Genomic DNA, 21,736 nt, shown 5'->3' with positions numbered 1-21,736 from the left:
ATTTAAAGACAATCAAGGTTGTCAGGTGATGAGTTTTGGGCAGCAAGATAGGGTGCTTAGCATATTCCCCCAATTCAGCATTTTGTAACCTGCCTCTGCACCTAATTACATCATCCTCTAAATACAGCCCCAGCTTTTCTATTATTGAGCCTTTCACAATTTTTCCGTCCATCATTAATTTAATCTCATCCCTGTAGGTTTCTTCTTGTACCCTCTGTAGCCAGTATTTCAGGGGATGGGGAAAATTATATGAGATATTCATCTTACTTATAAATTTAAACACTAACCTTGTCACGCTAATCAGCTTGGGTAAGGAAGAATACCTATTAATGTCAATGGCTAAGGAGGGACTACTGACTGGAGCGGTGCTCACCATAATTTCGACAGGAGCAATATGTGCCTTTTGCACTGGCCAGTTAATTTTGTCCACCAGCCAACTTGGCCCTTTAAACCACGATAAAGCACTCACAAATTTTTCATAAGTCAAGCCTCGAGACAAGAAGTCAGCCGGATTCTCGTCACCAGGAATGTGAAACACGTAATCAATACCGAATTTTTTCGGTCAAACACGACAAAGGGCAGGATCCTTCAAAGGAGTGGTCTTAGAATCCTTCTTCACTCCGTGATGTGGCAAATAGTGACCATAAATTTTGGCTTGCTCAGGAGGTACCTCTTCTATAAATTTATTAATTAACTGCTCAGCATTTATATCATTATAGGCAGTTAACAATTCTGGTGTCTTACTCCGTTCGCGGAGCTGAGCCTTTAATTGACCATATGCCATTCTGTAATTAGTGGGCAATTCTGGATGGTTCAGTCTCCTCGGAAGTCGCACCCAGTATTGTCCAGATTCAAATTTTACATCTCTCAGGTATTGTTCCTGAGTAAAAGAATCATCTGGACTTTCTTCATTTACATTTATTCCAATGCTGTCTAATTCCCACAATTTATGCACTGGCTCAACACCATCCTCTATGGAAGAATTATACCGAGGCACGATTTCATGAGTAAGACACACAGTTATGGTATTTGTATTTTCCTCTAGTCATGACTTATTATGAGGAATCCTACCATACATTACCTCCTGCAGTCTTCAAAAGGGTGACACCACATTTCTTTACCATACCCTTTACAAAGGAGGCATAATAGTCACTACCTATCAAAATATTTATTGGGCCTACAGAATCATCACTTACACCAGAAGGTGCTAAATTTACTTTATGTGAAAGTCTTTCTGTAGCTTTACTAAGACCTACTGTAGATATTTTCTCTGGAAGTCTATCTACAATTACTGCATTAACACGTTTTTTCTCATTGCCCAACCTGACAGTTACATAAACAGTGTCATACAAATGAGCCCTTTTATCCAAGAGAAAAACAGATAATTTTAAAGTTGTGGGATCTCCCATCTGTACTTTCATACCATCAAGACATTTACGTTTTATGAAAGTACGTTGGGATCCCTGGTCCAATAATGCAGGTACATTTTTTGATTTATGCCTTTTATCATCAATTTTTACCTGTAACACAGGTAAGGCTACTTCAGCAAAACCATCATTATTAACATTAGCAGCAATTTTTACATTAGCCACTGTTGTGTCAGGATTGTCAACATTATCATTATGATCAACATTATCATATAGACCCTTACACATGACTATATGGTGTCTTCCTTTGTAACATTGATAACAGTTGTTTAATTTAGCATGACAATCCTTTACACTGTGATTACCTAGACATCTGATACATCTGTCAAGTTTCTCCAATCTTTCAACTTTATCATTCCATGAATTGTATGCATTGCAATTCTTAGAAAAATGAGTATCCTTGCAGAAGAGACAATCTCTCTTTTCTTTGACTGGCTGGAATCGTCTTCTAAAGGAAAGAGTAATTTGAGTCGTTTAGCAACGAACTCCGGCCGGCCGCAGTGTGGAAAATACTGTATATATTTTCCAGAAATACGGTAATTTATAGGTAAATAGATGCCCTATATTGTATTTTTAAAAGAAGTATGTTATCGAAAAAAAGAAGACTCTCGCCATCTTGGTTTTGAATTTGGATTACAAACGTTGGTGTAATGAGAAGAATTTTTCATGCTCTAGAGGTTAAAATTGTGTTGACACCTCTCAAATAGGAGGCGAAATTGTTGGACATGCATTCCTGCATAACTTGAGATATCAGACGACTGGACAAGACAGCTCCAGGAACCTCAGATAAGCTCTCTAGATTTGTGTATAATTCTGACCAGTGTTTTCATAAATTTAGTTAGTGAGGTTTTTCTGAGTATGATACAACTTAATATCCAGTCAAATTGGTGAGTGATATTAAGATATATTTTCCTTCTGTTATCTATATGTGTATTTATATATAATCATTTTTTAATTTAATATACAGTCCACAAATTTATATATTTACCAGAATTCCTGGTGATGTATAATTCATTTAATTAATAGGTCCAGAGCAACTTGTGGATATGACAGTGGTAGGTATCGAAGGGGGACATTTTTGCGACCTAGGTGTCCCAAATTCCTACTTGTCTAACTGATAAATAATAATTATCTATGTTCATTTATTGTTATGTACATAATTATACATACAGATAAATGCAATTTTCCACAAGAATATTGGGAGAATTGTTATCCGGGGTAGGATTGATTGATGTTGGGGGAGGCGGGGTGGTGGAGCACACATTTATTAAAACTGGGTATGCGGCTAGGCTCAATCGATTGTACGTGCCCAGGACAGTCGTAATACATAGTGTAAGGGTAATGGACGTAGTATTTTCTGATTACAGGGGTGTTTTCGTGGATATAGGTTGGGAGGGGTTGCCAAGAAGGTGTAAGGGGTTTTGGAAGTTGAATGTAAAGTTGTTGCAGAAAGAAGAGCCTCGACAGTCATTTGTTCGATTGTGGGAGGAGTTGGTGGCGGAGGCGCCTGGGAATAGTGATCTGGTTAGTTGGTGGGACTCTGTGGCAAAATCTCGTATTAGGGAATTTTATATTCGTAGTGGGAGGGAATATACCAGGTTGAAGTATGGGTACCAATCTTATCTTGAGGGGCAGTTGAGAGCTTGCTACGAGCGTGGGAGTGCTAGTTATCTGGTGGACGATATTGAGGGATTAAAGGAGCGTATTAGGGATTTGCAAAATGAAAGATTTGATGGCGTGTGAGTTTTGGGTGGGCTGGAAGAAGTGTTATGGGGTGACAGGCCTTCAGCATGCGTGTTGAGGTGACAGCGTAAGAGAAGAGTGGCGACTGAGATGATGGGATTAACTGTTCTTGTGGGGATGGAAGGGTATAGGGAGGGGCAGGTATTAGTGACGACAGAGGGTTGTTAGTTAGTTTAATATGTTTATTATGCACCCCATACCCATCCTGTGGGCGGTAGTCAAAAGATTACAGAGGTACATAATTGGTCCAGGGACTGGACCCCAAAGTTATGACAGCTGAACTAGTCACAAAGGTAATGAACTCCAGGTAGATCTGGTCACTAATCATGGCAAGTTACAGAGGTAATGAATCAGCTTCACTCCTATACATGGTTACAGTCATGAACAAATTACAAAGTAATGAACCACTGATACGTCCATACCTGGTCACAATTGTAATGAGTTATAAATACAAATATTAAGTGGATCATACACCCACACGAGCGCGCGCGCACATACACACACGAGGGCGCACGCACGGACATGTGCACACGAGCGTACAAATATATGCATACACACAAGGACGCACACCCACACACACACACCCACACACACACACACCAACACCCACACACACACACCCTCACACACACCCACACACACACCCTCACACACACCCACACACACACACCCACACACACACACACACCCACACACGCACACACACACCCACACACGCACACACACACCCACACACGCACACACACACACACACACACACACACGCGCACACACACGCACACACACCCTCACACACACCCGCACACACACCCTCACACACACCCACACACACGCACGCACACACACACACACACACACACACACACACACACACACACACACACACACACACACCCTCACACACACCCACACACACACACACACACACACACACACACACACACACACACACACACACACACACACACACACACACACACACACACACACACATGCACACATGTGGTAATGCTTTATTTACAGCTAGCAAAGTCAGGGTATTTCTCCAGAATGGTCTGCAATATACCACTGTGGATAAAATACTTAGCCATTTCTTGAACACTTCTGAGTGAGTTGTTTCTAAATTCATTAATTTTATCACACTCCAGTACATAATGACGCAATGTGTGACAATAGTCCATCTGGCAAAGTTTACATTTCGTTTGGTCTACATCTGGTGGTGGTGATTTAACCTGCCACAGATACTTGTAACCCAGCCGGAGCCGGGCGGTAGTGACATCCAAGAGTCTACTTATCTTGTTGGATGCACCATAGACATGTGGCTCCTCCTGCATGATAGAATGATGATAGATGGACTCACTGGTGTCAATCTCCCTGAGCCTTAAGTCCATAAAATTCAGCTGAAGTTCTTTTCGTATTATTGTTCTCAAACTACTACCTGACAAGCCAAGATTGTAATCTACTCCCTCTTTGAAAGCATACAGCTTAGCCAATTTATCAGTTCTATCATGCATCTGAAGACCAATGTGAGATGGAATCCACAGCATGTGCACTCTGACTCCACTGTCCACAATCTTACCATACCTGTGTCTGGCTTCTGACAAAAGCATGCCACAATTTATACTTAATGAGTTGAGAGCATTTATGGATGACAGAGAATCAGTTACAATTAAAGTGTCAACCTTAGATACATGGACACATTTGAGTGCAAGGAGTATGGCAAACAGTTCTGTTTGAAGGGTAGAGGCCCAGTTATTGATGCGTGCTCCAATTTCTTTATGAGAGCCATCACTCTGTGTGACAACAGCGGCACTACCAGCTGCACCAGTGGACTGGTGAACAGAACCATCGACGTAAATAATTTGTGAAAGATTGTTCTGTGTGACTAAGTTATCAATACAGCTTAAGGCATCATGTTTGGCTTCAAGACGAAGCTTTGGTTGTGATTTAAGAAGAGTTTTGGGGGGAAATGGAGGAATGGTAGTTTGGAATGGGGTAATATCCCATGGAGCAGGGAAATGTCTCTGTTGTCCAACTTGATATAGATCATGTAGCTGGTTCATGCGGAGGTCGGTTCCAGTTTTTTCGATCCATCTGGAAGGATGTTCACCAGTGCTGAGGAAAGTTTGGAGGGCTTCTGTGCAGGGGTTTGAATGGGCTAGCCTAAGCATATTGACCCCAATAAGGATATTTCTTTCAGTAACACGATCTCTAATGCTTGGAATATTAAGTTCTTTCCGCATATTTAAAATTTTAGCAGTACGAGGGCATCCTAGGATGATCCTCATAGCTTCGTTTTGCAGTTTTTCCAGCCCTCCAAGCTTCCAGTCAGACACGAGTGCAAGTAGTGGCGCTGCATAATCAACCAATGATCTAATATAAGCAAGATACATCATTTTCACAATTTTAACATTAGCACCATACCTGGGATGAAAACCTGCCACAACTCTAAGTGCTCTCAGCCTTTCTTTGTATTGGCGACAAAGTCTCGTTACAACAGGTCCAAGTAGTGGAACCTCAAAGCCTAGATACCTGTATCTGCTTACATATTCTAGAAGAGACCCATCATGCAACTGGATCTGACGAACTGTGCCTCTCTGCCGAGGAGGACGCCTGTTGAGTATCTTTGTTTTATCCCCTGAGATTATTAACCCCAGGTCCTGACACGAGGCTAAAACATGATTAAGAATGTTTTGGGTGTTGGAGAATCCGGTGGTGTGAATCATTATGTCATCAGCAAAACTAACCATATAATGATGGGGCTGGCTAGGCATGGCATTAAGTAAGGCATTAATCAAAATGTTGAAAAGGGTGGGACTAAGCACACCTCCCTGTGGGGTTCCTAATTCAAAATCTTTAGTTACACTTCTATGTCCCTGGAACAACACAGACGACTTTCTGTTGGACAGGTAACCTTTAATCCAGCGGAGAAGCCATCCTCCAACATCCATTCTGGCAAGTTCACTAATGATTACATGTCTGTTGGCTACATCAAAAGCGGATTTAAGGTCAAGGAACGTAGTGTATGAGCTGTCAGTGTGCAGAGTGAGAAAGGTGGTAATGCAATGATGCACACTCCTTCCATGCATGAAGCCATGCAACCGGGGTGACAAGAATTCCTTAATTCTGTGCATAAGACGATTAAGAATCATCCTTTCAAATGTTTTACACAAGCAGCTAGTAAGGGATATTGGGCGAAATGAGTTTTGTTGATTGGGCTTTGGAATGGGAATAATGAGGCTATTGGTCCATGATTTAGGGAGCTCCCCAGTGACATAACTCATGTTATATAATTCAAGTAAAGGATTACCTGGTACTCGACACAGCAATCTGAGTATGTTGTAAGTAATACCATCCTCACCAGGCGACGTGGAGTTGCCCTTAGTTAGTGCTGCATCAAGTTCATAATTAGTGAAAGGAATGTTGCAGTCATCTGCCTTGCTGAGCATAAAGCAAACAAGTCTCTCCCTTGCATCATATTTGTCCATTAATTTCGCCTGTGTGGTACTGGGAAGACTGTCATAGCTAGATGTAGCAGCCCAAGCACTGACTAACTCATTCGCCCTATGCAAGGGATGAGGGTGCGCGATCTGCCCAGTTCTGTTACCCTTAATTCTATTTATGTCCCTCCATGCCTGGCTAAGTGGGGTGTGAGCATTGAGACCATTGACAAATTGTTCCCAGTCTGTTTGCCGCAGCTCTGTCATACGCTCTCTGGCAGCAGCAAGGGCAGTTTGGAAGAGGCTCAGCATTTCAGGGGTACGATGGTTTCTATAGGCTAGGCCTAGTCTGCGAGCAGTACGTTTCAATGTTCGAAGTTTAGAATCATTGTAATAGGTATGATTTTTATAAGACTTATGATTATTATGGAAGTCATTTGGATTTAGAGTAGTAGGAGGTTTCAGAGGCGGCTCTAAGAAGTTCTGAATAGTGCTCACAAGGTCATTGTTAAAAGTCTCGACAGAGGTACACTCATAGGAATTATACCAGTCAGTCACATGTGCAACAAAGTCATCATGTTGATCAGGGGAAACATTAAGACGTTTCCGTTTGAATATCCCACCAGGGAGAATAGTATTACCAATATCTAGAGAGGTTAGCCTTGGGAAATGATCAGACGCTATATCTGTTACAATGGAAGACTCACAGCTGGCAGAAGTAATGTTGAAGCCAAGACACAGATCAAGGACACCTCCATAGATATGTGTGGGTTCAAGGTCACCTACAATTTGCTTATCATGACTGTTTAAGAGTGACAACAGTTGATTGCCATTACGATTACCAAACTGAGAGTTTCCAATGCTTTTGTGTCTTGCATTATAATCACCAATAATGAGAGTAGGTTCAGACTGAGCACAAGTTGGGAGCTCCAAGTAATTAAACTTATCAGCAGGAGCGTACAAGTTAAATATGTTGAGAGCAGAGTTCCCAATATAAATCCTAACACCGTGATACTGTAGCCCCTCTGTTTTCTTATGTGCAAGAAGTTGATGGGGAAGTGATTTTTTAATATATAGAACACAAGAATTAGTAGATTTGAGGTTATATGCAACAAACGATGGCAATTTAGGGGGTTGGGATTTTTCAGGGACTCTGCACTCTTGTAGACACACAATATCAATGGATTCAGTGGTTACTTTATGATGCAGGTCAGAAAATCTTTTTCTAAGTGACGCAATATTCCAACTTAAAATGGATAGTTTATACGAGTTTGGTTCCATTATAAAAGTCCAGGGATAGTTTTCAATTTCTCAGCATAATGAAAAAACTTACTAAATAACAAACAGACATAATCAATATCAATATCATCAGTATTATCCTTATCCATGAGTCTCCTAAGTGCACTTCCATTAGTGAGACCTCTTGGGAGTCTTTGTACACAGAGGTCACTGCGCTCTTTGTCTGTGAATGTATGGAAGGTGACACTATCCCTCGCACTCAACTCTCCGCTTTTATTACACTCATCACTATCATCACATGTATCACTTCCCTCATCATTATGACCAGTGATACATACACCATTATCAACAACCGGGCCATCTCCACACTCGGTATCTATCAATACATTACACTCATCAGGTTGACTATCATGATGGCCTTCATCAGGTTGACTATCATGATGGCCTTCACTGCCCTTATTAGAGGGTATGAGTGGATATCTAGATGCATGGTTTAGGTCATATACACAAAACGTAGGTATTCGAGATGAGGCTTTAAAGGAAATGGGAGGTTTTGTGCAATGTGAGATTGATGGTATAGATAGGGTAACATTAGAAGGTCCGATCACAGAAAGTGAGATTTCGCACACTTTGCCTGGTGCAAGTTTAGGTGAGGCGCCAGGTGTAGATGGGTTGCCTAATGATTTTTACGTTAGGAATTGGGAAGTATTGAGAGGATTTTTAGTTAGGTTATTCAATGTAATGAAGGATGATGGGGAAATGGGTGAGCAGCAAAGGACTGCTGTCGTGGTGTTAGTTCTGAAAGGTGGACAGACTACGGTAGAGGATTACCGAGCAATATCGCTTATAAGTTATTTGCACGGATATTAGGGAATAGAATAAAAAAAGGTGATAGGTAAAGTAATTGACAGAGGACAATATGGGGTACCGGGTAGGACAATGTATGAAGGGCATGGAGTTATTAGAAGTTTTATAGAGGAGAGGGGGGAGTTGGGGGGTGGGGGTGTTTTGGCATTGGATTGGAGAGCGGCTTACGATAGTGTAGAGAGGGATGCATTATGGAGGTTCATGCATTGGCAGGGATTCGGGAGGGAAATTATATCTTGGGCGAAAACATTGTATCAGAGCGCATCTATGAGAGTACAGGTTAATGGAAGGCTAGGTGTTAACATTCAGATGGGAAGGGGTTTGCGACAGGGATGCCCTCTGTCGCAAATATTGTTTGCGTGCCTCCATCAACCAAATCTTTCAGTGGGCTGCAGAAAACAATATGAAGTTCAACGATGAGAAATTTCAATTACTCAGATATGGTAAACATGAGGAAATTAAATCTTCATCAGAGTACAAAACAAATTCTGGCCACAAAATAGAGCGAAACACCAACGTCAAAGACCTGGGAGTGATCATGTCGGAGGATCTCACCTTCAAGGACCATAACATTGTATCAATCGCATCGGCTAGAAAAATGACAGGATGGATAATGAGAACCTTCAAAATTAGGGAGGCCAAGCCCATGATGACACTCTTCAGGTCACTTGTTCTATCTAGGCTGGAATATTGCTGCACACTAACAGCACCTTTCAAGGCAGGTGAAATTGCCGACCTAGAAAATGTACAGAGAACTTTCACGGCACGCATAACGGAGATAAAACACCTCAATTATTGGGAGCGCTTGAGGTTCCTAAACCTGTATTCCCTGGAATGCAGGAGGGAGAGATACATGATTATATACACCTGGAAAATCCTAGAGGGACTAGTACCGAACTTGCACACGAAAATCACTCACTACGAAAGCAAAAGACTTGGCAGACGATGCACCATCCCCCCAATGAAAAGCAGGGGTGTCACTAGCACGTTAAGAGACCATACAATAAGTGTCAGGGGCCCGAGACTGTTCAACTGCCTCCCAGCACACATAAGGGGGATTACCAACAGACCCCTGGCAGTCTTCAAGCTGGCACTGGACAAGCACCTAAAGTCAGTTCCTGATCAGCCGGGCTGTGGCTCGTACGTTGGTTTGAGTGCAGCCAGCAGCAACAGCCTGGTTGATCAGGCTCTGATCCACCAGGAGGCCTGGTCACAGACCGGGCCGCGGGGGCGTTGACCCCCGGAACTCTCTCCAGGTAAACTCAAGGTAGGATCCCTTTTATAGGGCAGTTAGGTGGAGTATCGCAAGTGGAGGGGTTAGTAATGAGCGAGAGGGTTGGCCGGGTATTGTGGGTTATGTGGATGACACGACTGTATTGGTGAGGGATGAGAGGGATTTACACAAGGTAGGAATGGTGGTAGATGTGTTTGGCGAGGCTACTGGGATGGAAATTAATGTGGCAAAGTCTAAGTATATGGACCTAGGCAATAACGTAAATAGAGGTGGGACTGTAGGGCGCGGGTGGAGTGTGGTGGATCAGCTATTGATTTGTGGGATAGTGTACGTTAAGAATGATAGGGTCGCACAAGAGGTGAATTCGATGCGCACCATGGATGGGGTTTTGAAAAGATTGGGTGGTTTGAGGACGGCGCAGCTAACGTTGCATCAGAGGGTCATTGTGACGAACGTCCTGTTATATAGCAAGCTATGGCACGTGGTGGCAATATACCCACTGAGGTGGCGAGAGGTGCAATGGTTGCAACATGGGATTTTCCGATTTATATGGGGATAGGGTTGTGACTGGCTAAGTAGAGGGGTGGTGATGCTTCCCGTTAGCCAGGGTGGGCTGGGGCTTATACCTTTAGAAAAGCGTATGATGAGTGTGTATCTAAAACGCGGCTTTTTGAGGGAGGTGGGGGCGAGGAGAGGGGGGCTAGAAAGACTGCGTATGGATATGCAACGATGGTGGGGGGGAGGCATTTAATGATTGGTGAGGCCATGTTGCGGGTTTTAATGACGGTGAGGGATCCGAAGCGCCTCAAATTGAGGATTCTTGAGAGGGTGGGGGTGGGTCTGTGGTGGCTGCAGTTGAGGGGGCATACCCCATGTATGCGTGGGGGAATATCTGGAAATGTTTACGGCAATTGCGTGTTAAACCAGGTGTAAGGGAGGTAATGTTTAGGTTTCTACATGGAATCTTGCCGTCTGGTGCTGTGTTATTTAATAGGAGACTAAGGGAGGGTAGGGAGTGCAAGGCGTGTGGATGTTTGGAGACTATTTTTCATGTGGTGTATTTTTGTAATTGGGAGACATCGTTTACTGAGGGATACCGGAGTTATAAGTTGAAGGATTTACGGGATTTAAGTGTAAAGTAAGGGGTAACGACGGGCTAGTTTCTTGAGTGTGAATGTGTGAATGGCTTTTAAAGCGTGTGACTGGATTTGTACTGATACATTTATGTTTTTCCTGTGTAGTGAGTGTGGTGTGGGTGGTGGTATTACACATGTGTTCCCTTTATGTTGTGAAGATTTTGGATAGTACATGTACGTAGTGTATTGGAGCACTACATTATTGTGTGTATATAAGGTGAGTGAAAGGGTAGAATCTTAAAGTATCTGTGTGTGTGAGAATGACTGTTCGTTATTGTGAGAGTGTCTTCAAAGATGTTATAGAAAGCGCATACTACGTGGTGTTATTAAGGTCTGCCATATGACTGTTTAGAATATGCTGTGATACAAAGTCCGGGGTTTCCCTTCTTGTACGAAGCATTCTGTAAGACACAATTTCTGTGTATCTGAAGGCTCGGAAGTGTAAATAGCTGTAATGAGCAACGTGGTACAGTTTTTAATATTATGTGAGATTGTATTTTGGCACATAAGGCCTAACATATAATGTTTCAGCGGCCTGGTTAAGATTATATAGTATATGTCGTGTGACACTGTATGTGTAGGGTAGTGTTATATATTTTAAGTACACGTTGTTGGTTTCCCTTTTCTATTTTAATGTTTCAAGTCACATGTAAGAGTATATGTAAGGTAATATAAATATGTATATTGATTTTGTGTAAATACACAATTTTAGATGACTTTGTTGGAGCAGGTATGAATATGAGTTCAAGTAGCGGTGTATGTCATGTATTAATACTGGTATTGGGTATATAGTGTATGAAGAAGTCTTGGGTGGATTGCACCCGTGTTGAGATATAGAGTATATTATCCTTGTATGCTAGGCAAAGTTTTCATAATTGTTACTTAGAGCAAGTAGTATCCTGCGCTCTTATAGTATGTCAATGTTTTGTTGGTATTTGATGAGGGGGGGGTACCTTTTTACTTCCAGAGCACATATGTACGACTTTATAAATGTACCTTTGGTGGGGGGTGGATGTATTGATTTTAATGGTATGTGGTGAGGCATTTACCTTTAAGAATTGTTTTGTATATAAAACTTGGCATAAGATGTATAAGTGTGCTGAAGTAGATTATCTGGATATGTTGTTGGTACACCTGTGTGAAGTGTTCCTTTTTCTTTTGGATTGTGTATACGTATGTTGTACTTTAATTTTGTTGTTCCATGTCGATTGGTTTAGTGACATATGTTTGCTTCCATGTATAATGTATACTGTATTTTAAATAAAATATAAAAAAAAATATCTTCCTCTAAAGCAAAGATATTAACAAGCAAACGACATCCCCCACCCATCTATTTGCAGGGTGAAAACATTAGCTACGTTAAAACTTAGATATCTTGGTATTGATGTACCCTTTAACAAATCCACTATACCACAACTAAATAAGAAATGCAAAGATAGGCTAAATGCTCACAAAGGTGTTGCTTGCTACAACCCCAACAATGGTGCCAATGTGAGAATCGTGAGAATGATGTACATAGTCTATGTTGGATCCTTAATTGATTATGCTGCTCCCATGTTGATATTAGTTAAAGTTCTCTCCGACCCTTGGAGTTAATGCAAAATGAAGCTCTCAGGATTATTCTTCGGTGTCCCAAATGTACAAAGGTTCTTAATATGAGGAAGAAACTTGGCATTTCTAGTATCAGTGATAGGATTGTTAAGATTAACACTGTACTCGGTATTAGAATGTTAAGAAATGAGCCAGACACTGTCACAATGAATCTTACCAAGTGTCTAGAGGTAAATACACACAGAACTAAATGGATTGTGAAAACACGCAATTACATTAAGTTTTATAACCTGCATGAACTGTATCACTGTAGATAAGAGATTTCACCCCTCCGTGGAAGATGTGTTCATTTAATATCACATACTTGCAAGTTCCTCCCAAGAAGCTTATTGCTAGTAATCCCTTCCTTAAATCACTTGTTAAAGCAACTGCTCGAGAAGAAATTTCTCGCCTAGCTGGTAGTAATAAGTTATCACAAGTTATATACACTGATGGATCTAAACAGGAGTCTTCTGGCAGGGCTGCATCTGCTCTTGTTGCCACCTCCCTAGTTAAGAACCATAATAAATTTGTTTTGAGTTAAGCATAAGAATTAATAATTGGGCGTCTACACTGCAAACTGAATTGTTTGCAATCCTAATGGCGCTAAAGGTAACCTATAGCACTGAGCTTGACTCTATCATCATTACTGATTCTATGTCATCACTGAAGGCTCTTGACTCATATAATGACTCCAACAACATGCTCATTGGAGAAGCCAGGTATAGATACTCAAAAATCAAGGACAAAGGAATTAATGTACAATTGCTATGGATCCCATCACACATTGGATTACAGAAGAAGAATGCAGAATATAACTTTGGTATGTCTGTGTCTAGCATTAGGAATAAATATTAGGAAAGAAGTAAATAATGAAAATGATTGTTATAGGAATGCAGTTAGAAGCCTGAGTAGATATATAATCCACTATGATAACATGAACGTAAATAAGTATCTTTATGGAGCAACTTGCAATGTGAACAGACTGACTGTTGTAGTGGCCAGGTTTAGTCTTGGTTACAAGTACTTCTGGCAGTTTGGGAGACACACAGATGATGATCATACTAAATGCAAATTAGGTGATCAGGCATATGGTCACTGTCTTGAACACTGTGCTTAATTGTCCACTTATTGAGAAATACAGAGACAGACAGTATAATAACCTATGTGACATGTCAAGATATCTTATTAATGAAAATAAGATTCCAGATATACTAAGCAAATTTCCTAAATGTGCTTGTAACAGATAAGTGAACTGTAGATATGTAGATAAATAAATACCCATGTGTACACCTGTTAACCCTTTTGGGGCCTAATTCCTAGGCCTTATGTGTATCCATATGCTCTTGCGCTACCGTCCACAGGATGGATATGGGGTACACAATAAACTAGTCACTTCGGTGGCAAAGTCTAAAAAATCTTGACATTAGAGATTAAAGCTAAACTGTTGTAGATTCCCTCTCAAAAAAGCCTCCCATAGCATTACACAGTAGATAGATACTTTGGCTAAATTTGCATAAATAAAAATAATATAATTTAATTTTAATTTGCCAAAAAAATAAAAACTATTAACTGAAACTAACAAACAGGTATGAAATTAAAAGAATATAGATAAGAACTAGCAGATAGATCCATTGTCCATTATAATGAAAGAAGTCAAGTTAAACAAGTTTATGAATAAAGTAAGATTATTTATAGATAAGACGATGTCACTGCTAGACTGAGGCTAGCCAATAAGTATCTTTGACACTTGAGTGTATGGCGATGTCAGTCATAGGAAATGTAGTATGGACAGAGAAAGAGAGAGAGGACCTAACAAGTCACTTTACGTTAAGTAAAAGGACACAAGTGCAACTAATGCGACATTTTACCGTGGCAACGTTTCTGTCTCCAGGAGCTTTGTCAAGCCGTTACCACTTGTGTTCTTTTACTTAACATATTGTTGGTAATTCTTCCAACATTATACAAGTCATTTCATTATTAATGATATCTAAAATCTGCGTTTGTACTCACACTTGGAATCATCGAGATAAGTTTGTTGCTTTATAAGTATAGCTGAAATACTTGAGATAAACCTGATACACTGTGTAACACCTGAGAATATTCACAACGTCCACCCTGAGTGCGTGAGTGCTGGATGATAAGTGTTGCTCCAGAGTAGGAGCAGTGTAAACTGGTACATTTATAGTTAACCAGCTGCATCTGTACTCATCCATGCATACCGATCTATATGTGGTTGCAGGGGGTTGAGTCTTAGCCCTGCCTCTCAACTGTACGCTTGCCCAATTCACTCTCTTCTTGTCTCGTGGACCGTTATACCTGCTCTTAAAACTATGTATACAGCCAGACTCCAACACTTCGTCCAGTTCATTCCACTTCTACACCACCCTGAAGCTAAAGAAATACTTCTTAATACTTACATGACTTAATTGTGTCTTTAACTTCCAGCTGTGCCCCAATGTATAATAGTCTATCCCTGTCTTCCCTATCAATTCTTCTGAGTATTGTGTGTATTGTTATCATGTCTCCCCTGGTTCTTCTGTCCTCTAATATTGTCAGGCTCAGTTCCTTTAGTCTCTCATCATAGTTTATATCTCTTATCTCTGGGACTAACCTCGTTACATACCTTTGCACTATCTCTAGTTTCTTGACATATGAGTTCCATGCTGGTGTTGCTTACTCCAGGATGGGCCTGACATTTGTTATATAATGGGCCATGAATGACTACTGAGTTTCCTGAAGGCTGCTCGTTTTACAAAACGAGCATTGGCTGCCGAGATCACTGAGTTGCTGTGTGCCTCCGACAACATATCACTACAAACTGGCATAGTGCCTGATAGGTGGAAGACGGCAAAGGTAATACCTATTTACAAGGCAGGTGACAGGTCCTTAGCTTCGAACTATAGACCAATAAGCCTTACCTCCATAGTGGGAAAATTTATGGAATCAATATGACGTTTTTTCAGAGCATAGTTCTAGCTGCCCAGACAACTTTTCTTCCGAGTAGGAAAATTAGATCTAACAAAAATGATCCCAAATGGATGAACAATAGATTAAAACATCTCATTGGTCAAAAGAGAGGCATATATAGGCGTATCAAAAGAGGGGATGGGCAGTTAAGAAATCAATATGTTCAATTAAAGAGAGAAATAAAGAAAGGAATAAGAAAAGCAAAAAGGGATTATGAGGCTAAGGTCGCAAGGGATTCAAAGACTAACCCAAAAGGGTTCTTTCAGGTATACAGAAGTAAGATTAGGGACAAGATTGGCCCACTTAAGAGTAACTCGGGTCAAATCACTGACAGTGATAAGGATATGTGTGAAATTCTAAATACCTACTTTCTCTCAGTTTTCACCCAGGAAAATACTAGCGATATTCCTGAAATAATAGATTATGTAGAACAGGACGATAATAAACTATGTACGATTGCGGTAACTACATAAGAACATAAGAACGAAGGAACACTGCAGAAGGCCTACTGGCCCATGCGAGGCAGGTCCAAGTCTCCTACCGGCTTAAGCCAATGCACCCAACCTAGTCAGGTCAGGTCACATTGACTTAAGGGAGGAACACGGCAACCGACCTGGTAGCACAAGCTATCAGGTCTAACTCACACCCACCCACATCTACTCATGTATTTATCCAACCTATTTTTAAAGCTACACAACGTTCTGGCCTCTATAACGGTACTTGGGAGTTTGTTCCACTCATCCACAACTCTATTACCAAACCAGTACTTTCCTATATCCTTCCTGAATCTGAATTTTTCCAACTTAAAACCATTGCTGCGAGTCCTGTCTAGGCTAGATATTTTCAGCACACTATTTACATCCCCTTTATTTATTCCTGTCTTCCATTTATACACCTCAATCATATCCCCCCTAATTCTACGTCTTTCTAGAGAGTGCAGTTTCAGGGCCTTCAGTCTATCCTCATAGGGAAGGTTTCTGATACATGGGATCAACTTTGTCATCCTCCTTTGTACATTTTCCAGAGAATTTATATCCATTCTGTAATACGGTGACCAAAACTGTGCAGCATAATCTAAATGAGGCCTAACCAAGGATGTATAGAGTTGAAGAACAACCTGAGGACTCCTATTATTTATGCTTCTTGATATGAAGCCAAGGATTCTATTAGCTTTATTGCGAACACTTATGCACTGTTGTCTTGGTTTCAGATTACTGCTAACCAGAACTCCTAAATCTTTTTCGCAATCCGTAATATTAAGATCTACATTATTTAGTTTATATGTGGCATGGTTATTGTCCTGTCCAACATTTAGAACTTTGCATTTGTCTATATTAAACTGCATCTGCCACTTCTCCGACCACTGCATCAGTCTATTCAAATCTTCCTGGAGTGCTCTAATGTCCTCGTCAGAATGAATTCGACGGCCTATTTTGGTGTCATCGGCAAACTTGCCGATGTCGCTCTTTATGCCCTCATCTATGTCGTTTATGTAGATTGTGAACAGCAGGGGGCCCAACACTGACCCCTGTGGAACACCGCTCGTGACGCTTCCCCACTCTGATTTCTCCCCATTTATGCAAACTCGCTGCTGCCTATTTGTCAACCATGCCTCTATCCAGGAAAAAATTTCTCCTATTCCATGTGCTTTAATTTTCCTCAATAGTCTCTGATGTGGGACCCTGTCAAAAGCCTTACTGAAGTCCATATACATAATATCATATTCATTACCATGATCTACCTCCTCAAATACCTTAGTGAAAAAAGTTAATAAATTCGTAAGGCAGGAACGCCCCTTTGTAAAACCATGCTGAGATTCGTTGATTAATTTATGCTTTTCAAGGTGGCTACGAACTGCCTCGGCAATTATTGATTCCATAAATTTTCCCACTATGGAGGTTAGGCTTATTGGTCTATAGTTCGAAGCTAAGGACCTGTCACCTGTTTTGAAAATAGGTATCACATTTGCCATTTTCCACTTATCTGGCACCATGCCAGTTTGTAGTGATATGTTGAAAAGATTAGCCAAAGGTGTGCTAAGCTCCTCTTTACATTCCTTTAGAACCCTTGCATACAGTTCATCAGGGCCTGGGGATTTGTTAGGTTTTAATTTATCTATTTGCCTAAGGACCATGTCACTTGTGACCCTAATAGTGCACAGTTTATTATCGTCCTGTTCTACATAATTTATCATTACTGGAATATCGCTGGTATCCTCCTGTGTAAAAACTGAGAGGAAGTATGTGTTAAAAATTCTACACATTTCCTTATCACTGTCAGTGAGCTGACCCGAGGAACTTTTGAGTGGGCCTATCTTGTCCCTGATCTTACTTCTGTATACCTGAAAGAATCCTTTTGGGTTAGTCTTCGATTCTCTTGCAACTTTAACCTCATAATCTCTTTTTGCTTTTCTAATTCCCTTTTTTATTTCTCTCTTTAACTGAATATATCGATTTCTCAATTGCCCCTCTCCTCTTTTGATTTGCCTATATATGCCTCTCTTTTGACCAATCAGATATTTTAATCTATTGTTCATCCATTTAGGATCATTTTTGTTTGATCTGATTTCCCTATTTGGAACATAATTTGACTGAGCAGCTAGAATTATGCCCTGGAAAGCATCATATCGGCAACCATCACCACCTACCTGACCCTTAGTCAGGTCATTCCAGTTCAGCCCACCTAAGTAATTTTTCAGTCCTATGAAATCAGCCAAGCGAAAGTCAGGGACGGAGACTTGATTGCCATTATTAGGGGAATTCCATGATATATTAAAACTGAGTGATTTGTGATCACTTTCCCCAAGCTCATCATTAACCTCAAGATTATTAATTAGTGTTTCCCTACTGGCAAGAACCAAGTCAAGGAGGTTATTTCCCCTAGTTGGCTCTGTCACAAACTGTTTTAAAAAACAATCCTGGATCGTATCAAGAAAGTCACCTGACTCTAAATTTCCTGTCAAATTGCTCCAGTCAATCTGTCTATAGTTGAAATCTCCCATTAGCACAACATTTTCGTATGTAGATGCCTTACGAATTTCGTCCCATAGAAGTTTACTGCACTCCTTATCAAGATTTGGGGCCCTGTAAATCACACCCAAAATTAGTTTTTCTCGGCCCTCGAGAAGCTGTAACCAAACAGATTCAGTGGCTGACGCTTCTAATTTAATATCTTGTCTAACACAACAATTTAAATTGTCTCTGACATACATCGCTACTCCACCACCTTTCCTGTTGACCCTGTCAGTGTGGAATAATTTATAGCCTTGTATGTGACATTCAGAGGGCATCTCTCTATCTTTCAGATTGAGCCAGGTCTCTGTTATAGCAATAATATCTATGTTTCCTGCACTTGCAATTAATCTTAGCTCATCTATCTTATTTCTTACACTCCTGCTATTAGTATAGTAAACCTTAAGGGAGCTAGTCCCTTGCTGCCCTCTGCTGTCCCCCTTTGTTTGCTGACCTGATCTATTGTCTTTATTTATAACTTCATGCTGAATGCCTTTTATACATTTACTGTTTCCAACCCAAGTGTTGCAACCTGCTTGTTTCCCACACACACCCATACCTCTATCTTCCATCAGTTTAAAATCATAGGCATTTCACCAATGGCCTTCTCAATCGAGTCTGCAAGTGCTACCACCCCAGCCCCAGAGAGATGTACCCCATCCCTTGCATACATATCATGTTTGCCATAAAAGTTGGGACATGGTCCTCAGACAAATAGAGAAACTAAAACCTAACAAATCCCCAGGCCCTGATGAACTGTTTGCAAGGATGTTAAAGGAATGTAATGAGGAACTTAGCATACCTTTGGCTAATCTTTTTAACATATCACTACAAACTGGCATAGTGCCTGATAAGTGGAAAATGGCAAATGTAATACCTATTTACAAGGCAGGTGACAGGTCCTTGGCTTCGAACTATAGACCAATAAGCCTTACCTCCATAGTGGGAAAATTTATGGAATCAATAATTGCCGAAGCAATTCGTAGCCATCTTGACAGGCACAGATTGATTAATGATTCTCAACACGGTTTTACAAAGAGGCGTTCCTGTCTTACGAATTTACTAATTTTTTTCACTAAGGTGTTTGAGGAGGTAGATCATGGTAATGAATATGATATTGTGTATATGGACTTCAGTAAGGCTATCAATAGAGTTCCACACCAGAGGCTATTGAAGAAACTTAAGGCACACGGAATAGGAGGAGAATTTTTTTCCTGGGTAGAGGCATGGCTAACAAATAGACAGCAGAGAGTTTGCATAAATGGGGAGAAATCAGAATGGGGGCACGTCACAAGCGGTGTTCCTCAGGGGTCAGTGTTGGGTCCGTTGTTGTTCACAATTTACATAAACGACATAGATGAGGGAATAAATAGCGACATAAGCAAATTTGCTGATGACACCAAAATAGGCCGTCCAATTCATTCTAATGAGGACACTAGAGCACTCCAAGATAATTTGAATAGACTGATGCAATGGTCGGAGAAGTGGCAGATGCAGTTTAATATTGACAAATGCAAAGTTCTAAATATTGGACAGTTAAATAACCATGCCACATATAAACTAAATAATATAGATCTTAATACTACTGATTGCGAAAAGGATTTAGGAGTTCTGGTTAGCAGTAATCTAAAACCAAGACAACAGTGCATTAGTGTTCGCAATAAAGCTTCATATCTAGAAGTATAAATAATAAAAGTCCTCAGGTTGTTCTTCAACTCTATACATCTTTGGTTAGGCCTCATTTAGACTATGCTGCTCAGTTCTGGTCACCGTATTACAGAATGGATATAAATGCTCTGGAAAACGTACAGAAGAGGATGACAAAGATGATCCCATATATCAGAAATCTTCCCTGTGAGGATAGACTGAGGGTCCTGAATCTGCGCTCTCTCGAAAGGCGCAGAATTAGGGGGGATATGATCGAGGTGTATAAATGGAAAACAGGAATAAATAAAGGGGATGTAAATAGCGTGCTGGAAATTTCCAGCCAAGACAGGACTCGCAGCAATGGTTTCAAATTGGAAAAAATCAGATTCAGGAAGGATATAGGAAAGCACTGGTTTGGTAATAGAGTTGTGGATGAGTGGAACAAACTCCCGAGTACAGTTATTCATGCTAAAACGTTGTGTAGTTTTAAAAATAGGTTAAATAAATATATGAGTGGGTGTGGGTGGGTGTGAGTTGGACCTGACTAGCTTGTGATGCTGGGTATGGTGCCGTGCTCCATCCTTGAGTGGAGATGACCAGACTGGGTGGGTCATTGGGCTAATCCGGGGGGGGTCATTGGTCTAATCTGGGGGGGACATGGACCTGCTCCGCATGGGTCAGTAGGACTGTTGCAGTGTTCCTTCTTTCTTATGTTCTTATGTTCTTATGACTGCCGAAACAATTCGTAGCCATCTTGATAGGCTTAAATTGATTAATGAATCTCAACACGGTTTTACAAAGGGGCGTTCCTGTCTTACGAGTTTACTAACTTTTTTCACTAAGGTGTTTGAGGAGGTAGATCATGGTAATGAATATGATACTGTGTATATGGACTTCAGTAAGACTTTCGATAGAGTTCCATATCGTAGATGAATGGTTCAGAGAACCGACATGTTGATAAATTAGACACATGTGCAACTCTTGGGTATCTTTATTGAGGAAACGTTTCGCCACACAGTGGCTTCATCAGTCCATACAGAGGAGAATCTTGAAGAACAGGAGGAGTATGAGGTAATCAGTCCCTCAGTCTTGAGTCGATGTGTTTAGTCCATCTATCAACATGTCGGTTCTCTGAACCATTCATCTAGTCTGTCTCTGTATTTCTCAATAAGTGGACAATTAAGCACAGTGTTCAAGACAGTGACCATATGCCTGATCACATAATTTGCATTTAGTTTGATCATCATCTGTGTGTCTCCCAAACTGCCAGAAGTACTTGTAACCAAGCCTAAGCCTGGCCACTACAACATCAGTCAGTACTTGTAACCAAGCCTAAGCCTGGCCACTACAACATCAGTCAGTACTTGTAACCAAGCCTAAGCCTGGCCACTACAACATCAGTCAGTACTTGTAACCAAGCCTAAGCCTGGCC

The 21,736-nt window shown here is 40.9% G+C and overlaps 1 protein-coding gene across 1 annotated transcript in view; it reads right to left on the bottom strand.

Moving 5' to 3' along the window:
* LOC128689246 (peroxisomal N(1)-acetyl-spermine/spermidine oxidase-like) overlaps window positions 1-14,828 on the bottom strand; it is a 504,316-nt gene extending 489,488 nt beyond the window's left edge. The window contains exon 1 of the mRNA XM_070086437.1: window positions 14,690-14,828. The gene's annotated coding sequence lies outside the window, so the exon portion shown is untranslated. The remainder of the gene's footprint in view (window positions 1-14,689) is intronic.
* Window positions 14,829-21,736: the final 6,908 nt, after the last annotated feature.

This window comes from Cherax quadricarinatus, chromosome 18 (assembly GCF_038502225.1).
Source record: "Cherax quadricarinatus isolate ZL_2023a chromosome 18, ASM3850222v1, whole genome shotgun sequence".
In the NCBI taxonomy this organism is placed as follows: domain Eukaryota; kingdom Metazoa; phylum Arthropoda; class Malacostraca; order Decapoda; family Parastacidae; genus Cherax; species Cherax quadricarinatus.
Note: the sequence above shows the minus strand (reverse complement) of the source record. Positions and strands in the feature narration are given on the sequence as shown.